This window comes from Elephantulus edwardii, unplaced genomic scaffold (genome assembly GCF_000299155.1).
Source record: "Elephantulus edwardii isolate Elephantulus edwardi_28Jun2011 unplaced genomic scaffold, EleEdw1.0 scaffold00402, whole genome shotgun sequence".
Taxonomy (NCBI): domain Eukaryota; kingdom Metazoa; phylum Chordata; class Mammalia; order Macroscelidea; family Macroscelididae; genus Elephantulus; species Elephantulus edwardii.
Window position 1 is genome coordinate 221,139 of NW_006400152.1, and position 6,636 is coordinate 227,774.

At 37.3% G+C, this 6,636-nt stretch overlaps 1 pseudogene; it reads right to left on the minus strand.

The window, feature by feature from the left end:
• Positions 1-4,172: 4,172 nt before the first annotated feature.
• The window catches only part of LOC102872292, a 35,311-nt pseudogene continuing 32,847 nt past the window's right edge, over positions 4,173-6,636 (minus strand).

Sequence of the window (6,636 nt, forward strand, 5' to 3'; positions counted from 1 at the left end):
TCACTGTAGAGAAATCCAACTGATTTTTGAATGGCTCAAGCTAGCAACTTTTAATCAGAGATCTAAAACTCATTATGAACATTAATTAATACCTGGAATCTCTTAATGAGGGAGGTAAAAACTATTATCATTTCATAGATGAAAAGATCAGGTCTAAGCAAGTCTGGCAACTTTCTTAGGCCACCCAAGTAAGTGTGGCTCATTCCTAGAATCAATGCCTAGTATCTTCACTTGTAAATTCTTTTTATTTTCTGCATATTAATATGCTTTAAATAACAACTTGTTTCATAAAATATTCTACTGATGTAAATATGGAGATAAATAGCACATGATATTTATCAATATTCACATTCCAGTCTGCTGTTTGAGTCCCCCCCCTTTTTTTTCCCAATTGCTGTGTTAGTCTATTTCTTTGAGGGCCTTTATTTTCACAGACTTTCTCTTTCACCAAGTATAATAACCTTCTCCAGGGATTGGCTACTTCTGATAATAACATCCACGGTACATGAAATAAATCTTGTCATCCTTGCTTCTAGGGAGCATCGTGAAGATATTTCAATCTAATTTTGTTGTTATTTAGCTAATACACATTACTTGGCAGGATAATGTCAAAATTTTGAGAATATTCTACGACTTTCCTTTTTTTTAAAAAAAGGTATTTGCCTTTTTCCTTGTTGCTCTGATAAATTCCTACTGTCCTGGAGGGAAGGTGAACAGAAGGAACTGAGGAGCAAAAATGAAGAGCATAATTGCATAAATAAATAATTGAGGAATAAAGGATAACTCCTTGTAAGAGAAGCATTTCAACAAATAATTATATAAGAAATGAAGTAAATACACTCTCATAAGGACAAATACTGCATAAGACAGTTATTGTAAAAGTAGAAAGATAACTACTAAAACCTTTATGGGGTCCAAGGGAGGAACGAGTGGGAGCAGAGGAGTGAGGACGGATTGGAGGAGAATCACAGGGCCACACAATTTTGTGGGTGGAGGGAGGGCATCAAGGAAATGAAAAAGATCTGGCAAGGATTTGGAAAGGTGAGGTAATGGTGGGGATGGTTCAATGGTGATTAATTTTATGAAACACAATGTGTGGATATGATTGTATGAAACATAATGCCAATAAAGGAAAGTGTGCAACACAATGTATACAAATTTTGTAAAACAATTATCATCAACAACCTGTGTTATGTGACACGACTCTGTTTGCTGGAACTGAAGATGACCTGAAGCACTTACTGCAGAAGATCAAGGACTGCAGCCATATTTATGGATTGAAGCTCAACGTTAAGGAAACGAAGATTCTCACCACTGGGCTGATTGGCGTCATGATAGATGGTGAAGAGATTGAGATTGTTAACAGCTTTAGTTTGCTCAGCTACACAATCAATGCTCTTGGTACCAACAACCAGGAAATCAAAAGACAAATTGCATTGGGAAAGTTGACTGTCAGAGACCTCTCCAGAGGACTGAAGAGAAATGATGTCAGTCTGGAGAGTAAGGTGCATATGATCCAGGCCATAGTCTTTGCAATTGCTTGCTATGCTATGTGTCAGAGAGCTGGACAATGACTAGGGATGAAAGAAGAAGGATTGATGCCTTTGAGCTGTGCTGCTGGAGAAGAGTACTGACTATACCATAGACTGCTAGAAGAACAAACAGGTTCATCCTAGAGATGGTGAGATCAGGCTTCTCCTTGGAGGCAAGGATTCTGAGGCTTCATCTGACATATTTTGAGCATGTTGCAAGGAGGGACTAGTCTGTGGAGAGGGACATCATGCTTGGAAGGGTGGAGGGACAGGGAAAGAGAGGAAAACCATCGCTGAGATGGATTGATTCAGTGACTGGGGTACTGAGAGTAGGTGTGTCAGAAACAGTAAAGTTGGTACAAGATAGAGCAGGTTTCAGGGCTATGAGTCACAAGTGATTTGATGGCACATAACAACAATAAACAACAACAACACAATTATAAAAAAGAAATAAAAAGAGGGAAAAGCAAGAAAATAATTTTTTTAAAAAAAATGAAGAAAAAGAAAACATCCCTATTGGGCAAATATCACAATGATAAATGTTACGGACAAATTTCATTGAAGGATGATATGATTTGAAGAGAAACGGGAAATTTGCATCCTCAAATTACCTCCCTTAAGATAGCTATTAACTATGAGGACTTTACATGAGGAGACTTGCTAGGTCACTTTTATCACCCTTTCTCTTTCACTCTCATCACAGAGAAATGCACAACAGTTGCATGTTCTGTCAATTTCAGACTGCAAAAGTTGGTAAAAATCTTCTGCTTGCTTATCTTGGGCTTTAGTTACTGGTACATATATTTGAATGATAGTGACATTAACAGGATTTCATTGTATGCATATGGATAGTATCCTGTCACCTATAACATTGTACTGCAGAATGGATCTAGTCTTTTAGACTATGAATATAACCCCACTTTCATTCCCAACATAGTAAATTTCATAAGTGTCCAATTCAAAGTCAAAGTGGCCCATGCCAATCCACCTCAGCATGCCAATGCCTAGTATGCAAATATTTGTGTCCCTTTTCTTTTTGACAATGCCCAACTTTCTTACATTCATACTTTGTATGTTGCATTTTCCAATTATTAGTGGCTGTTTTCAACTATTCTTTTTTTTTTTTTTTTGGTTTCTCATTACGAAGGCTCAGTCTTCCATGCTATATCTAATAGTCTAAGTGTGCTCTATTGCTCATAGGGCTGTGATAGTGGAAGCATTTAAAATACCAGAGTCATCTTCTATGATGTACTGGTTTCAGTAAAGCTTCCTGTCTCAGACAGACTAGGGGGAAGAATCTGGCAACTACTTAAAAAACAAAACAAAAAAACCCCACAACAAAAACTTGCCAGTGAAGACCTTTTAAATATCAGCTGAATTCTATCTAATTACCAGAAGGAAGATCCTCAGTAAGGTATACAGACATAATAGCTTCAACTGTGGCCTGAAACATACTAACAACTACGAAGATGGTGCAGAACCTAGTAGTTTGTTCATTGGTTGCTACAAGTTGGGACCAACTCAGTCATTCCTAACAGCAATAACAATGGTATGGGACATATTACATTAAATTGATGGATGCTGTACTACTAATATGAAAAAAGAAGTCCCTTGCTTGGATGTCTTTGGATTTAAAAAAAAATGTTTATTAATTCAATAAGGTTAGAAAGGTATCTTTTCACCTGTATTTCTTCCTTCCTTTATTTTTAGACATACCTTTTTCCCCCTGAGGTATTTTGAAACATTTTCATTTAAATGGGTTTGCATACAAAGTTTGCATACAGTGTGTTTCACATATTCCTTAATTCATATTGTGTTTGATATAATCATTCCCATATATTATGATTTATAAAATTAATCACCATTTAAATATGACCATCATTGCCCCATCTTTTCAGGCCTCCACTGGATCTTTCCCATTTCCTTTACCCCCTTCCTCCACCCACCAAATTGTGTGACCCCGTGATTTCCCCCTGTCCATCCTCACCCCTCTGCTCCTGCCCCTTTCTCCCTTGGGCCACCATAGAAGTTTTACTAGTTGTCCTTCTATTTTTACAATAGTGGTCTTATGCAATACTTGTCTTTATAAGACTGGGTAGCTCACTCAGCATAATACTCTGCAATCTTTCCCAAGTTACATAGTATTTTTTTGAAATTGTTACTCCTGAGTGCTGTGTAGCATTACATCATATAAATGTACCAAAATTTCTCAATCCATTCAATTGTGGTTGGACATTTGGGCTGGTGAATAACTGTGCTGTGAACATTGCTGTACAAATTTCCATTTGTGTCTCAGTTCTAAGTTCCTTGGTTTATATTCCTAGAAATGGAATTTCTTTATTTAGCTTTTGTTGTTGTTATGCTATTTTCTTTTTGGTATGAATACAGTTATTAATTTACATTGATTTTCATTTATTTAAATAGTGGTGGTTTTTTTTTAATTCCTCATTTATATGATATGCTATACTCATATGCTGAGTTTTAAATGAGTCTCCAGAGCTGCTCCAAGGTACATTGCAAGCTATTCTGTCCTCTTGGCCATGTGAGTCAGCATGTCTGTCCCTTTTAGTACTATTCCTGTAGATCCTATAGAAACTCTTCATAAGAGAATGGCTGTGTAAACAAACACCTAGTAGGGTTTTAAAACAAAGCCATGTGGATAACAATTTTCTTTTGGAGAAATGTCTCCATTTTTACTGCTTGGTACTGGTAGGCTTTAATATCTGATCGCTGGACACCGGATGTCTCTGCAGTTAGAGATAGCTGTTGCGAACTAAGAGTTATCTGATCCATAAAGTTCTAAAGGGAAACATAAACAGTAGCATTCCATTGTAAAGTAATAATAATGGGACATTAAAAGCAAGCAGGTTTTGCATAATATAATTTGTATGGGTTGAAGTTCAGACTCATGGCGACTACTCTTATTGCCTTGATGCCTCCCCTTCACCCTATTTCTATGATCTCATGGGGAGTTCCACCTGAACAAATGACTGAGTATGATCAAGATTAGAGATAATTCTGCATGATATGCTGGCAAACATGGAAGAGAATTGCTGCATAATTATAACTCAGCTCAGAGGTTTGGAATGATACTAAGGCATTGAAATATTTCCACTGAGCAAAACTTGAAGCAGTACATTTGCATTCTCTCTCTGTCTAGAAAAAAATCATCAGAGGAAAGATAGAAATATTTCAGGGGCTTGTGGTTGTAGCTGTATTCAAGGACATGGTGAGATTGTTGTTAACAGGTGCCTTCAAGTCAACAATGACTCTGTAAACAGCAGCTCTGAACTCCTGTTCTGTTCTATGCCATCCTCATAATTTCTAATAGTCAATGTATCATCATCCATCATGATGTTGTCAGTTGGCCCAGTGGTGGGAATTTTTGTTTTCTTAATGCTTAGCTTCAACCCATATTGAAGGATGCAGTTCTTGACCTTCTGCAGCAAATGCCTCGGGTCCTCCTCAGTTTCAGCAAGCAAGGTTGTGTCATAACACAAGTTGTTGAATCTTCCTCTAATTCTGAAGTCACATTCTTCGTCATAAAATCCAACCTCCCAGATGATCTGTTCTACATACTGATTGAAAAGGTATGGAGACAGGCTGCAACTATAGCCTTAATTAATAATGAGAATAAGGATGGTGCAGGAATAGACAGGGTATTATATATGGGGTGGCTATAAGTTGCTGACCTGATGGTATCTAACAACAAAAAGGAGAATATTGCACTGGGAAAAGCTGTAGTCAAGAGACGTCTCTAAATTATTGAGGAGCAATGATGTTGGTTTGAGGATTAAGGTGTGCCTAATTTCAGGCCATAGGAGTTTCAGTCACTTGCTATGCATTTGATAGCTGGACAAGGAATAAGGATGACAGAAGAAGTTTTTAAACTATGGTGTTGGAGAAGACTGCTCAATAGCCCATGAACTGCCAAAAGATAACTATGTCATGGAGAAGGTGCAGTTTCTTGGAGACAAAGATGATAAAACAAAGATGATGGGCACTTGCATGGTTTCCATGTCTTTGTGATTGTGAGCAATGCAGCAATAAACATGGGTATGCATATATCTGCTTGGGTGGGAGTTATGGTTTCTTTAGGGTATATTCCTGTACTGGAATTGCTGGGTTAAGTGGTCTATTTCTAACTTTTTGAGAAAAAGTCATACTGCCTTCCAGAGTGGTTGCACCATTTTAAACACCCACCAACAGTGAATAGGGGTTCCAGTTTCCCACAACCTTGTCAGAATGTGTTGTTTGCTGCTCTGTTGAATTTTGCTATTCTTACTGTGGTAGGATGATATTTCATAGCTGTTTTGATTTGCAACACTCTTAGAGCTAGAGATTTTGAACATTTCTTCATGTGTTTATTCATCTGAATGTCTTCTTTGGTGAAGTGTCTATTCATATCCTGTGTGCTGGGGTATTGTATAAATTTTAGATATGAGTCCCTTATCAGACAGATCATTACCAAATATTTTTTCCCAGCCTGTAGCTTTTTTTTTACCCTATTGTAGAAGTTTCTTTTGATGTGCATAGGGATTTGATTCATAGAAGGTCCCATTTATCTATTTTATCCTCTCCTGGTTGTAGGTTTTTCAGGATGCTTGAAAGACAGTTCATGTTTTGGATTAGGGCTTCTGGAGTTCTTCCAAGCTTTTCTCTGATGGAATTTATAGTCCTTGGTTTTAGTTGTAGGTCTTTGATCCATTTTTAGTTGTTTTTTGTGTGTGGTGTGAAGTGAGAATCTTGATTGAGTTTTCTGTAGAGAGTTTTCCAGTTTTGCCAACATCATTTGTTAAAAAGGCTGTTGCTTCCCCACTTAACTGATTTAATCTCCTTGTCAAAGATCAGTTCACCTTGTAGATGGGCTTATTTCTGGGGTCTCATTTCTATTCTATTGAGCTATGTGTCTGTCATTGTACCACTACCACACTCTTTTGACCACCACAGCAGTGTAGTAGGATTTGAAATCAGGGAATGAGATGCCTCTTATTTTGCTTCTCCTTTTAAAGAGTCCTTTACTTATTCAAGGTCTCTTTCCATTCTAAATAAAATTGGAAATTGTCTTTTCCATCTCATTGGAGAATGGAATTGGTATTTGTAT